The sequence below is a fragment of the Apium graveolens genome, chromosome 8 (genome assembly GCF_009905375.1).
Source record: "Apium graveolens cultivar Ventura chromosome 8, ASM990537v1, whole genome shotgun sequence".
In the NCBI taxonomy this organism is placed as follows: Eukaryota; Viridiplantae; Streptophyta; class Magnoliopsida; order Apiales; family Apiaceae; genus Apium; species Apium graveolens.
In genome coordinates this window covers 55,178,271-55,193,960 of record NC_133654.1, presented here as the reverse complement: position 1 = coordinate 55,193,960, position 15,690 = coordinate 55,178,271, and positions in this window count along the sequence as shown.

Sequence of the window (15,690 nt, the reverse complement as noted above, 5' to 3'; positions counted from 1 at the left end):
CTAGGAATGAAATAAGTATGAGGTGGGGGTGGCATTGGTTCCTCATCGCCTATGACATTTAGGGTTTGCTCGGCATCCGAACTTTCACGGTCATACTCGTCCTCTCAGGAGGGAGAACTAGAAATCTCTGTCGGACACTGCCAATAATATATATACAGAGAATACACAATAAAAGGTTAAGGCAGTTCAATCAAAACATCATTAAATGCCAAGGTCAACGACTTCGTAACCCTCGACTAGATTATTAAACTTGCTCCTCTATATGAGTTGTTGACTCATACTTTTATATAAAGTTTTCCACAAATTTTGACTTTACTCCTAACCTAAATCAGGGACTTAAACTTGTATCTCTGATACCAAATTGTGACAGCCTCAACCCCGGGGTCAAGAGTTGACATCATGAATAAATATAAACCATAAATATAATACAACCAAACTCATAATATTACATAATCAAGACCCCCTTACCAAGATCTTTTCCAGGTTTAAGTATGAATTAGGCTACTCAATTATTACACCACTAATTATTTAAATAAGTCTGATACAATATACTCTTATTGCAACTCAACATACCTACATCTGGTCTTACTTAAACTACCTCATATAATCCTGATAGAGGAGGAGCGGATACTCTTCCTTGGCTACGGTGAATAGGTCTTCTAAGCATCTGCAATATATATATATATATATATATATATATAACATTTTTGCAAGGGTGAGTGATCAATTGCTTAGCAGTACCAATATAAGAATAACAAAATATAAAATGTTATGCTAAACATTTATGGGAACAAAAATCATAGAATCATTCATGTTTAAAACCATGAAAAACAGGAGAAACTGGATATCAACAAACTAGTATGCTCTTTAAAATGTAACATCAATCATGTGTTGTTTAAATACCAGAGTCCAATTTTAGCATGCTATTTTCGTTTCTAAATCATTTGTTCCATTACAGGAACCAAAATCAAAATCATTTGTTCGGTTACGGGAACCACCAAATCATTATCAGATACATTGGACGTTCACATGTGAAGATAGCTGATCAGTCTATCAACACCGGACGAGTCTAGGCGGCCATCCAGAATAATTTTTACGGAACTTAGAGACTAGCTAGATCTCTATTACGCTAGACTAATCTGTTCAAATAATGTGCACAACCGACTTAGCCTCTTACGGTTCCACGTAGGGCCGTTGCCGAATAACGGGCCTCTTACACAACTCCAATATCTGATCCATTTTTATCCAATTTTCAAATCCATTTGCACCTATCTCTTTTTAAAACAATTTTTATCACAACACATTTCAGAACTTTCACCAATATCAATCAGAATTTAGAGATAGGCATTTCAGAAAATACTTTTCCCCTAAAACATGATTTAAACAGAAACATTTATAATTATAGGGTATACGTAACTTCAAACATGTTGTTTCAATACAAAATTTAAATCAACAGTTGATTCATATATATTAGTGAACCACAAAGATATGGTCAAAGGTACTTTCCTTAATGAGCTTTAACTATGGGATCACTAGGCTATCCTTAGACAGACTTCGGGGGTTGGGTCTTTCGACTAGAACCTACAGAATAGAAATACCCTAAATTAGACGATCACATATGCTTGAAATATCGTCACTATCAATTCTAACCTTACGATATTAAATCCTGACTCGTATTTGTACGTACTATCTCAATATATGAAACAAATATGGCTCACTTACTTAAAATTCGGTTCGGTACTAATTTTCAGAAAATACGTATAATCGTCATTTCGGAAAAATAGGACATCGAACAATTTATAAAATATTTCACCATGATATGAAAGTAGTTTTCATAAAATATTTTTTAAATATAATATTATATATTTGATTGGTATTCCTGATAATTACATGATGCATTACCGTATTTCTGAAATAAATTTCTCGGTAATCGAGGAGCGTTTCCTATATTTACCGGACTATTAGTCAATATCATATTGACATAAACCAATCACAATCAATGCAATTCACAATCCAAATCACCTACGTATGACTTCCACATTTATTAAATGACTAATCGAATTGCGAAAATAATTTTACAAAGTAATAGTTTTATAATTGTAGAACTCAGAAAAATCATCATGGTCCACCGTCGGCTCACTGAAACTTATCGCCGACGGTGGAAAAATTCGGTGGTGCCCGTTTATTATGGGTTTCCAATGCGAACTCCATCTGTAACACCTATAAATATTTGATATGAATGTAACATGATAATTTGTTTTGTGCTATAAAATTTTTGTGTGAATCCAATGTGTTCGTATATATTCTTCGTTGTATGGCATTCCGAATATCGCTAGGTTATTTAAGCATATAATTTAGCGTATGTAAGCTAATTTCGTTACGCGAGTAAATAATATTTGAGTTATTGTAGTTGCGATTAAGCTATAGATTATTATTCAGCTTAGAATCAAATTATTTGCATTTTCTTATATGGCTTAGAATATTTATTATGGTTTGTTTAATAAAGTATTGACCTTAGAAAAAAAAATCAAAATTTTTGAAAACACTTTTATAAAACTTCTAAAAGTTTATAGTATTTATGGTATTAATTTTGTGATTTATGAAGCTATATTTTATTTACTAAAATTCATTCTTTTTAATCATACTTTTATTAATGATTGAATTACTAGTATATCCTTGATGCATTTAAGCTTATAAGAGAGTCCAAGGCTAGTATTGTCCATTCCAACTCCACTAACTTGCAAGATTACCTCTTTAACCTTACATGCATTTTTGTCACTATTAACAAGAAGGACATTATTCTACATTCCTCATTCCACTACCTGTCTATTTAAATTAAAGAGACAAAAACCAAGTGAGTGCCCTCATTTTAATCAACACACCCACTCAAACACCCTCTCCTGTCTTTACTCCCTCTCGGCCGAAGCCCACCCCCACCCCTATTCTTGCCATTTTCTTCATTTTTCTTCATCTTCTTTCACTTTTCAAGTTAGTCAAGCCAAGAACTTCATCATTTAGTGGAGTAGCATCATTTTGAGGTGAGTTTTATGCTTACATGTTGAAGAAGCTGAGGTTGAGACCTTGGTTCTTATGAACTTAAGGTTGCAACCATGGTGGCTTATAGAATGAACAAGATATGATCTTGGGGAGGTGTTACACTTCCATTTTACCAAGACATACTCATTGTTCATAAAAAATTGGCAATGATTTCTTAAGATCCGGATGTAAAGTGTTGATTTTGAGAAGTTTTTTTGAAAAAGGACCATGTATGTTGATTTTTGAGGTCTTGCTCTTTATAAATGTTGTTTTATTAAGTCTAAACCCTTGCATGCTATTTTTCCTTCAAGATATCTTAAGTTTAATACTTGCATGTTGATTTTAGTACTTGCATGTTGGTTTAAGCACTTGCATGTTGGATATAATACTTGCATATCGACTCAAAAGTGATTTTCAAAGTAGAGACCATACTTGTTGATTTTGTGCCTTGATACTTGACTTGTAAGAGATTTCATGCTGTGGATTTTGGTTATAAAATGCTAGATAAAGTATTCCAAGATTATAAGTGATTATATTCAGTAGATATCAAGTGATTATTTTGGGGTTATAGTTCGAATTGTTTTTAAAAACTCGAGAACTTGATGTTACTATTATAGTTGATCTTTTAACCTCTTGATACTTTATTTTTGTGAGTTTCATGCTATGATCCCTTTAATAAAATGCTAGTTTAAGTTATATATGATGAAATGAGCTTAAGGTCAGTAGGTGTCATGAAGTTACCATGCATGCATACTTCAAATTCTTGCATAAAAATGCTAAGTGATGGCTTGTCTTGTGATGTGTTACCTTACTTATTTTTATACGAGATCTTCATGCTAAATAAAATTGCAAATGAGCCTTAAATGTTGATAGTCAGTAGGTATTAGTGTATGTTAGGACTTTTCTTGGTTGTTTGTTGAATGTTATTTGGTTTTGGTATAGTAAAGGGAGTTAAGGTGGAAGGAGTCGCATTGATCTTAGTTGGGAAGATTTTTGTACTAGATGTTTAGGTCACTTTAGGTGAGTTTTAGAAAGGCCTTGATAGGCCTGAACTCAAGGGAGTTGGGACTTGGTTCATACTTGAGTCTAGTAGCTTTAGATTGCATAAAAACTTGCATTTGGTTAGGCACACACACACAAACCCGAGAGCAACTCAAAACAGGGCAGATTTAGGGAAACTTGACTTTTGGTTGATTATCATCATGTCATAGGTTAGGCCTTCATGGGGATTTGGTCTAAATAGATGTAATGAAGTCTTAGAAAGCTTAAAAAGTCATTAAAACCATTAATTGAACTAAATAAGTGAGTTTTAAGTTGGTAAAACAAGGCAGTTTGGAAATCAGGGAAGACAGTTTTGTGTCAACTTCCACTTGAGGCCTAGGGAGGCCTGAGTGAGGCCTTTGAGTTATTCCAAATTTGAGAGTCAGTTTAGAGTTTTAATAACCTTTGATAGTTGGTTTGGAGTAAAGGCCCGAGGTGAAGATACCTTATTTCCACCAAAATACCCGAGAGTCACCATTAAAGTTGCCTTTAGAAGCTTTAGAGAGGTGCATTGCATTTGTGTGTCTTTTAAGTGAGGCCTTGATGTCAAACCAACTGTTAAAGTTATATTAAAGTCATAATAAGTCATAGGAGTCATAATATAGCAAAGGCCCAAGGTAGAACTTCATATTTTTGCCAAGGCACACAATTGGTGCCAAGGTGTGCATTTGGTAAAGTTTAGTAGTATGCATTGCATTTGTGAGTCATTTGAGGTGATGCATAAGTGTGCCTTCCTAAATTTAGGTTGAGTTGAGGTCTTTTAAGGAGTATTATGAGTATTGGTCATGATAATTATATGTATGTGATTAAATGCCTAAGTGACTAAGGTCGTAAATAGAATCTAAATGTGTACTATTAACTAAGTAATAAATTGCCATGTCATATCTTGCTATGTGTTATGTGGTTTATATGGTGTATATATTATTTGTAATTAGTAGAATTTAAGTGTATATATATAAGTGTGTATATGTGTATATGCATATTTATAGTATACGCGAAAGGGTAGTAGCAAGAGTTGTAATGAGGATACTATATATCATAGATTCAAGTAGGAGGACAGGAAAGGAGCCCATATATGATTCAATTCAAGTACTCAGTAAGTGTAGTCCAGGCAAGTGAACTCTCAACTTACCTCTATAATTCTGTTGCTTGTGCTTAAAGACCCTGTAAATGCATGATTACAGTTTCAATAAGATTAATTAGTCCTTGACATCACCCAATGATTAAGTCTTGAATCTAGTTAATCTCTTTCATACTTGAATTGATTCCTTTTCCTCACATACACTAGTATAAAATGGACTTTCAACGTCGGTCAAAATAGATCTTGGGCATCGGTTATTAGGCGTAGTATATGTAAGGGTTTATATAGGGTCAGGCCTAATGCATCGGTCAAACAGGCGACGTTAATAGTAACTCTGTGTCGCTAAACCCCAACGCTTAAAGTCTTTTGACTGACGCCTTTGTTATGTGTAACAGTGTTGGTTGTTTAAAATGCCGACACTAATACTTATTATGCGTTGGTTAAACAACCGACGCCAAAGGTTAATAAACCGACAAAGATGGTATTGGTCTGTTACATTGGTTCCTAGAAATGCCTGACACCTAAATTTTTTTTTTTAAGAAAAAAGTTTTGATTTATTAAGATTCGTGATGTTATTTATCAATACACCCAACAGTAAGTATATAACAAATATCATTCACCAACACACCCTAAAACAATATTATATAACAAATTTGATTAAAAATCTAATTATCAAAATTTGAATGATTCCAATCTATAGTTTTTACAAGTTGAAAAAGTACATTAATGGTAAATACTACCAAATTTCTTGCTAATACTTGGTTTCTCTTACAAAATCAAATAAGTTATGCAACCATCAAAGTCTAGAATATAAACTTTAAACAGTGATTGCGTACAAAGTTTTACCATTTCTAAGAACTACGGCAATAAACAAAACTATTCTCAGTTTTAAATGCTTTTTAAGAATATTCCCTATCTCTTCCAGAAACTGATTTGTCATTCTTTGATGTCACAAGACATTAATCAGCCTTGAACCTGCCGCACTTGAAAGTGGTGACTTGATTGTTGCGCTAAATTGTATGTGCTCCACTGACAATAGTACATACTCTTCTTCTTTAATCAGATTTCTACTCTGATGCCAAAAAGATAGGAGGTAAAAATTTGTACATGGCACGCAGTAAAAGTAAGAGAATACCTGGATATGTAATTCCCAGCACTAAAATTCTTAAAGCTGGTGAAATGTCTCTTCTGTATCGTCTGAGAACTCCATACATATAAGCATCGGACCGTGATACAGAAGGAGCCTCTGCTTAACCCTTGCTCTGCCAAACAATGAGATGCCTCTCGTTAGTTAATAATTGAGACACTATACTTTAAAGTATATTAATTTTCAGGACTATGACAAGACATAGAAAATTAGTATGATAAATAAATGAGTTCATATATTTCAGTTCATAAATGGTATAGTTTCCAAATAAATAAAATTGATACATTTAAGATTTCTTCAGTTCACCATGATAATTTAACCACCAACATGCCATAAAAAATTCAAACCAAATAAAGGAAATGACTTTGTAAACCTTGTATTTACTGAAATGTCTAGCAAAACTATCACTTACGGGTAGACTTGACTCAGTTCTCAATGCCACTGTATGCACTACTATAACAGCTTTCAGTGAAAATTTAAAATTAATATCCAGATCAATCAACTGAGCACTTACCAAATTATTCTTAGAACAATTACTTCCAATAAGTAAGACATTTTATCAACTTTAACCAGATGCCTCGGAGATCTTGGAATAATTACTTCCAATAAGCAATGTCAGATAATTCTGCCCTTGTTAGCGCGTGGTGATCAATCATGCATTCTAGCATATTTATTGCTACCATCACTGGTTTCTGCAAACTGCAACACCTTCGGATAGTATCTTCCTGTACAAACATCATTTTTAGTCGTCATTCAGATGGCATAATGTATATATTGATGATCAAGATTTTTGGTTGTATTCCATACAAAGTGAAGCCCTCAATATCATCAAATGTCATTACCTACTTCTTAAAAGGACCAGACCCCGGACATAGTTAACAACAGTAAAATAAGATGGCTTAAATCTTGAAGGAGAAGGAGGATCACTATAAGTTTATAACACTTTTACCTAGGCTTCCCACTTTGTATTTTTTTAAGTATTGCATGTGTAACTAGTTTTCAATTTGGAACATAGCGTTTATATATCTCAACTAGAAAACAGAGAAACAAGGAGACATGAGAGTTTATTGTAGTAAAAAATTACAAATCTGTCCTAAGATATTTGAGAGGCCAGGTTTCTCTCTAGTCTAGAGCTCATTACACATATATAACACACCCTTCCCAAATCACTCATTCTTGTTATCTTTCACTTCTTTTAAACATGAGAACATTGAATCAGAGGCAAATAATCCAAACAATAGTAACAAACATACATACATATAAAAGAAACAACACAAGCATACATACCAACAAAGAAACCCCTCTTCTTGTTAATGTAAAAAACCTAAATGGCCCTAGAGAGAACCTAAAAAAATAATCAATTAGCCATGAAAAATCGAACACATTAATTATCTATTTAATTAATTTTAATTTTATCAACAACGACATTGTGATACTCATATGTAATATTTGTCAATTCCAAAGAAGGGACCATATATGGGTAAATTTAAAAATAGTACTACTAATTGATGGTAAGCAGTAGTTTTTCTAAAATGAAAACAAATGGGACACCGTAAAAGAGACATACAACATAGAAAAGAAACAACACATACACTCTAAATTCAAAAAAACATACCAGCAAAGAAAACTCCCTTTTTGTTAATACACAGAGCCCTAATTTGATCCATAGAGTCTAAAGAAGCAATAAATTTAATTATTCATTATGAATATTGGTTTCTTGTTATGCTACTTTTTAGTTCACTTGATTATTATTGATTCTTTCAATTGTAATGTAAAAAATCATTGTGATAAGTGGATTTTATATCCACCTGGAACGCTTCATTACAAGCTTAAATTGGTGTTTTGGACTCAAGTTGTTGGTATTTTGATGTGTTTTTGTGTTATTGCATTTCAGGTATTAGTTAAATGAAGAAATGAGCTTTTAAAGGGAATATGATGAAAAATGATCAGATTTGGAAGCCAAGGCCATTATCAAGTTGTAGAGAATCTCGTTAGCTTCGTGTGGGCAGTTGAATCGCCTAATTCTGATGAGTAGAACTCAAGTTATGGCCAAAATAAGATTCATCAGAATTTTCCAGAAAGGTGTCACGCGGCCGCCTGCTGGTGCCACGCGGCCGCCTGTTGGAGGAGGCGCCCGCCTGGTGTGCCGCGCGGCCGCGCGCAGATGCACGGCTGACTTCGCTGATTTCACTGAAAAAGCCTTTTTTTGAGTGGAATTTGACGATTTTAAGGGTCCAGGTCCAATATGGGCTTATATATACTTAAAAAAAAGGGTTTTCATCATCCGGGAAGATTGGGATACCAAGGAGAAGATCTAGAAGCATAAAATAACTCTGAAAAAGATCTTGTTTTCAACTTGTGTGTAATAACCCCAAATTTTTGGAAATTTTTGAAACCCTTATGAATAGTGTTTTTACTGAATGAGAAAATTTTTCATGCCACACTATGTAGGGGTTCTGATATGGATATTCTGAGATTTTATTAGTACTCTATATGGTATATAAGTGTATGCAAAGATCGTCAGAATCCAATTCCGAACACTTTGATTTTTCCCGGAAATCCAATAGATACGGAAATAATTGAGTATAAGGTAACAGGATAAAAAGGATTTAAATTAAAGGATTATAATAGAGGATCATAAAAAGGAATATAATGTATTGAGAAAGGTTAAGGGAACCTAAGTAATAAGATCCCGGGTATGATCCCTCAAACGATAAACGAAAACGAAAGTTAAGCGAACCGTATAACAGATCAGCGGTCATTAGGCAAACAACTAGGAAGTTAATCAAAGGGATTAGAGAGGATGATGTCACCCAACCAATGAGAAGAGGACAAGGAGGGGAGGATGACATCATGAGGATGACACAAGCATGACATGGGAAGGAAGGAGGTGTGGTTGAATGAGAACCACACAAAGTCCAAGGTTAATTAGGTAATTAACTAGAACAAAAACAAAACCAAATCAACCAAGCCAAGCAAATCATTTTCATCAAAACACAAAAAAAAATCTCTCTTTCTTCTTCATGCTCTCGGCTTCTTTCTTAAAAAATGAAGATCCAAGCTCCACCACTTACTATTTAGCAAGGTAATTATCTAAGCTTCCCCATGGATAGTTACATACTTCCTATAAGTTTAAGCTTCTAATTCCAAGCCAATCTTTTTCTATAATCATGAAAGAAGATGGTGAATAGTGTTTTTCAAGAACTAAAATTTGTGTTCTTGAAGTTTTGTTTAGATTAAGCTTGGATAAGGACTTTAAGGGTGATTCCAAGCCATTCTCTTAATTCTCCACTCTCCAAGGAAGGTATAAACTACAAACCCTAGCTTTAGTTTTGAGTAATTAGGATTGAATATGATTGATATAGTATATGTGAAGCATGATGCTTGATTGTTTGAAGTTTGGTTGAGTTTGTAGAGATTAGTTGGTTTTGTGGTATTTTTGGAGTTGTAAATCTTGATAATTAGTTAAAGAACCTAAGTAAAGCTTTTAGTTCATGTGGGGAATAAGTATAAATGGTTAATGTGGATTTGTTGGGGCTGTTATGATGTGGTTTGGATGGATGTTGGTTGTATGATTTATTGTGGGTTGAATTGTGGTTGATTTGGAATGGTTTAATTTGGGAAATCGCGTAAACATAGCCGTCGTAACGTCCGATTTTCTTTAGACTGCTTTTGTGCATAACATTAGGACCCGAGAACCCCCTGCTAGATTTTGACCATTGCCATGTTTAGGTAGTTCATGTTATGGGCTTCGTTTTGATATGTAGTTCGTTTGATTCCGATGTACGGTTTAGGAGAAACGACCGTTTTAAGTAACGGCATTTCGCGAACGAAACATTTCCCCTCGCCTTACTTTGAAACATAGGTTAAAGACCAAAAAGGGTTAATTAATGTATGAAACAATTATGGTAAGAGTGTTAGGCAGTTGGTAAGACACTCGCGAAGGAATCGCCTTAAAACTCGTAATGGTTAATTTATTAAAAATGGTGGAGCCGAGGGTACTCGAGTGACTTAAGAGAATCAGTAAGCGCAAAACAAGCGTTAGAGTCTAAGTTAGTTAAAGTATAGATTTACAAGTGACTTTGGTTTAATTCCAACTTACTTGTTGTTTATAGGTTACCAGACTCGTCCCGAGCCTTTTATCACCCCAAGTCGCTCAGGCAAGTTTTCTACCCGTTATACTGTTGTTGTGATGTAAATATATGTATATGCATTATCTTGTGATAGTGCATGATTGTTATTAGCAAATTTTGCGATATATTGGAGCATGCTGATATGGTATATATGCATGTCTGTTTCATAATCTGGTTATCTATCTGTTGATTTCAATGCTTATAGTTGCATAATACCTATGCTAGAGATAAGCAAGTAGTTGCGTATACCCTTAGTATAGGGGATAAAAGGTGAACATATTTCTAAACCGGGAGTCGATGTTCCTGAGTATATTATATATATATATATTTATATATATATGGATATAGTTTTCAAAACTATTGATCGAATAAGGTTTATTCGATACCTTTATTTTACGTAATTGAATATTATTTTGAGTATTCATTCGAGGGCTTATGACTCAGTTTATTTTATTATTTGAATATTATTTGAATATTCATTCGAGGGCTTATGACTCAGTTTATATTATTATTGAATATTACTTGGATATTCATTTGAGGATGTATGACTCCTTTATTTTATGAATATTATTTATAGTATTCATTCGAGGTATTATGACTCCGCTTATTACTTAATAATATTCTTTATTGTATTAAAGAATAAGGTGTCGATAATCAAACTTATTTTTGATTATTCAAATAAAGATATTACTTTCGTATAAGTATATCTTTGATTATTTGCTATTCATTCAAGTATAAGTTTTCCAACTTCTACCTCAATTATTCTTTATGGGAATATTATTGAAATAATAATATTCAGATATTTCTTTCATATTGGGACTGATTTATTTTATAAATCAGCATTACTCCAAACATTCTTAAAAATGTTTTCGAGTCTTCAAAATGAATTTAAAAGGTAGAGCGGATCCCAAAACTTGTTTTCAAATTCAAGATCTTCCACTTTAAGGGGACTTGAATACTCGCTCAAAAATCTAAGGAATCCGGCTCTATGGTGTATTTTATATTCGCAACAAGGTTGCAGTTTTGGTAAATGAATTGATTACTTACCCAACGTTCGGGAAGTAAGTCCTTCTATTGAGTCGGCATAAGCAACATGGGCTCAGTGGGCGTCCATGATAGTGTAAGTGGCTCAGTGGGAGTCCATCAAATGCATAAGTGGCTGAGTGGCAGTCCAGCATAAGGTCCTATTGCGACCAGGGTGATGACCAGTGGGGAATTCGTCCATCTACTAGTAGAAAAGGTTACTTATTGGTATCTTTGCCTGATCAGCAAGATATCGGGTTTATGCCAAAATTCTTTTCCTTCCAAATTCATTGGATATTGCAACTCTGTTCATACTTTACATGACAGAGGTTTTCAGGAAATGTATGGGAGATATATATGAATATATTTATATATCGGGACTTAATGAAGTATCTCGTAACTTCATTATTTATAATGATATTCAAAGATTGAAACTATTCAAATCTTGTCTTGTAGTCTCATCTATGTGATGAACTTTTGAAACTGATTATAACTTGAACGGGGGTAGTTCAAGTAGTATTTGGGAAAGATATAAGTATTTTGGGGTATCTTGTAACTTCATCTTTTAAACTTATATCTAATTAATAATTGTCTTATGAATGACAAAGATTTTCAGAAAAACATTGAGACAAGGTTAGATATATGAGATCACCTTGCAACGATATTTTTATACAGTTATAAATTGAAACTTTGTGTATATTATGCATGGAAGAGGACTTCCAATATTTTGAAAAGTATATATGTATATATATATATACTGAATATTTTGCGACTTCATCGCATTAAGATATCAAACTTGGTTCATTTCTTTTGACCAAGACTTTCATGAGTACTATGAGAAGGCTCATATATTGTTAATCATTATACATATTATTTTGGTGGGCTTGCTGCTCACCCTTGCTTTCTTCTTTCATCACACAACAACAGATAGAAAAGATGAACAGGACCAAGCTCCCAATTCGTGAGCGGATAGGAAAACGTTCCGCAGTCTTCTGGAAGCGTTGATGCTGCCGTAGCTGAGATAGGAGCTACCAATAGGCTAGGTTTTCAACTATTGATGAACCAGACTTATGTATAATATGAATTGTAATAATGGCAAAGAAAATGTAAATTTATTCAGAAACCCTTTTGAGGTGTAATGTCTTATAATTATGGAATAAAATGACTTGTGTTATTTTTGGATATTCATCTCTGAGACTATAACTTGTGGTGTGTGTGTTTATTGTGGGGTCACAGTATGGAGTAGTTGTTTGTTTATTAAGATTGGGTGTTATTAAGGGAAATGGAACTCGTGACAACCCAGATCCCCGACCCCGGATTTGGGGGTGTTACAGAAGTGGTATCAGAGCCAAGCGTTATAAACCTCAGAGATGATGTGACGTTAAGATAATAAGTTAACTAAGATAATAAGAACTCTTGCCAAGTTCATAGTCGGGCTACCTAACATAGTACTGACAGTTAAAACCCTTACGGGAACCCTTATAAGTATCGTGATAGTAACATAGTTCATTCTCGTATAGGGCAGCGAGGCACCGAACCCTGAGGTTCAGGAGCATCAGCATGAGGATGTTTTATTACAAGTTGGAGATCAAATTGTGAATCCGATAGAGTACCCCAATGAGGGACCGGATGAGGTTCAGATTGAGAATGTTGTGGTTGAGGAGGTTATTCCGGAAAGGATTATGGCTGAGGAGGATCTCATGGAGGATCCTGATGAGAATGAAGAGAGGACCGCTGAGGAATTGATGACCGTAGTCAGGGCGACTACCAGAGCAAGAATGGCCGTGAGGGTGGCACTAGAGGATGAAGAGTTACCAAGGGCACAAAGGTTAATGAGGGCAGAAGGAGTGGGGCTTTCCACGACACCAATTATACCAGTATCAGACCCTCTTCCAGAGGTTCCTGTAGACATCCATGAGGTCCCACCAATTCCTGTCCCATCCCCGGTACAGAGCCCAGCACCTACTGAGGAAATGCCACATTTATCTCCTGCACCATTGTCCCCTGATACCGTGCTTGGTTATCCATTTATATCTCCTGGGTCTGCGCCACCTGCACCCCATGGACTGCTAGATGCTACCACTCAGGCTTTTCTTATCGCTGATTATCAGATGACCCTGGGTGGCCTGTCTGAGGCCCGTAATGTTAGGAGTGATCTGTTGGATCGACTTACTGCACCAAGGATTGAGGGCGGGATACTTCCGGCGGGATTAGCTCATAGCATGGAAAGGATTGAGGCTACCACCCGTGTTATAGCTAGAGGCCATCTTGAGGGTCAGATTGATACAGCTCTACTTGCAACTATCTTAGACCTCATCACTGCTTTAATGGAGCAGGTTAGGGATGTCGTGCGTGCCCGCATTTCTTGATCTATAATAGTGTGCAGAGTCTGAACAATCTGACAAGAATTTCATGTAGCACCGCTTTTGGAAGGGTTATCCTAAGTTATGAATGATTAGTTTTAATGACTAGATGATTATCTATGGTAGTACTTTTGGGATAGAAGCGATCAGATCACATAATGTAATTCTCTTTAATATGTTCAATTGTTATACCCTCGAACCAATGGTTATGTATATATTCGTTGATTTCAGTTCAGATCATTTTGTTGTGATAAGATCACATTGTTAATTGCTCTGTTAACACTTAAGAGAGTGTCATGAAGTTTATCGAACTTGAGAATTCATAATTTGCAATCGTGCAAGGACTAAACGAGGGGAAGACGTAAGCAAAGTAAGTAAGACAAATATCCGGAGATTCTCAAAATTTTCCAAGTAATATGCCCCCACAAGGAATAAGATTAGGGGCAAACCTTGAATGTGATAATCAGGGAGGTTGCAATTAAGATATAAAGAACCCGGAATATAATAAAGTGGAAAATGAAAATTTTAAATGACCCCAATTATGGGGAGTAGGAAGAAATATTTAGACTAAGAAAGCAAAAGTCGAGCGAGATAAGGAGACCCGAGACGGTACTCCTATACGGAAATTCATGGACATGTCTAAACAGAACTTAGACTATTATCCCCAACCACCACCTTGAGGAAACAATGCGGTAGGAAATTCTTTCAGGTTCTTTAAGTCGCTAAGCTCTTAGAGTTCTAAGGAACAAGCTGACCCAGTCGAGGCAAGAGCCTGGCTAAAGGAAATATAGGAATCATTTTAGATTCTAAATGATTGACGAACCACAAAAGACTGTTTTTGTCACTTACCCTCCTAAGAGAGAGACCACCCGCTGGTGAAAGGCCAAGGAAGGCACGAAGCAAGAGATTATAATAAACTGATTTAAGTTCAGTCAATTATTTTCGGGAAAGTAATTCCCAAAGATAAGGAGATAGTGTAAAAGCTTTAGAGCCAGAACAAAGGCAGACGAGTATGGTGAATTATGAATCTAAGTCGTAAAAGTTATCAAGATTCGTTCTGAGGACACAAATCCAGAATGACGGGATGTATAAAATCAATGCTTATGTTGTGTTGGTTCATGAAATAATGATAAGAAAAAGAAAAATAAAAAGGAAAGTGAAGTGGAAAGGAATATAAAGGCAATAGAGTTTGAGGAATGATAAGGAAGTTGGGTATGAGGAAACCCTAAAGACTCGTAGCAATAGAAATAGAAAAGTATGTAATCGTCAGGATGAGAGTGATTCACCATGAGTTAAAATTGATGGTTGAGGGCATAAGAGATACATATATTTTATCCCCTGTGAGTTGGGAGGATTCAAGGAAACCTTGAGATAGTTCGAAGGATAAATAATGAGACGCGAATAGACTAAGGAGACAAGGAAGTAAGAAATTAGGAAAATCGGATGAAGGAAGTGACCTTCAAGAATGTAAAGTGTAAGACCGGTGGCTTGATACCCAGAAAGGGAGACGCCGGGTATGAAAGATATCCCAACATTAAGATGACTGTTGAGATAAACAACAAAAGTAAATATGGAATTATTAAGAAGAAGTTCACGTTGAACACGACCAATATCTTCCAGAACATCCTTGTTATCGTTACCAAATTAGGCAAGAAAAGCGGATAACCGTTGTTATCTTTTGGAGGCCATATTGATTGACCTCATTTTGAATACAGACGTTATTGTGAAATTAGGCATACACTATCGAGGTGGGAATGATTGAATAAGACACCCTTATCAAGGATATATGACTTGATTTATCCATGGAAGGATGCAAGTACCTTTCTAAAGGTGGAATTAAGGATAAAACCTCGATAACTTGAGATG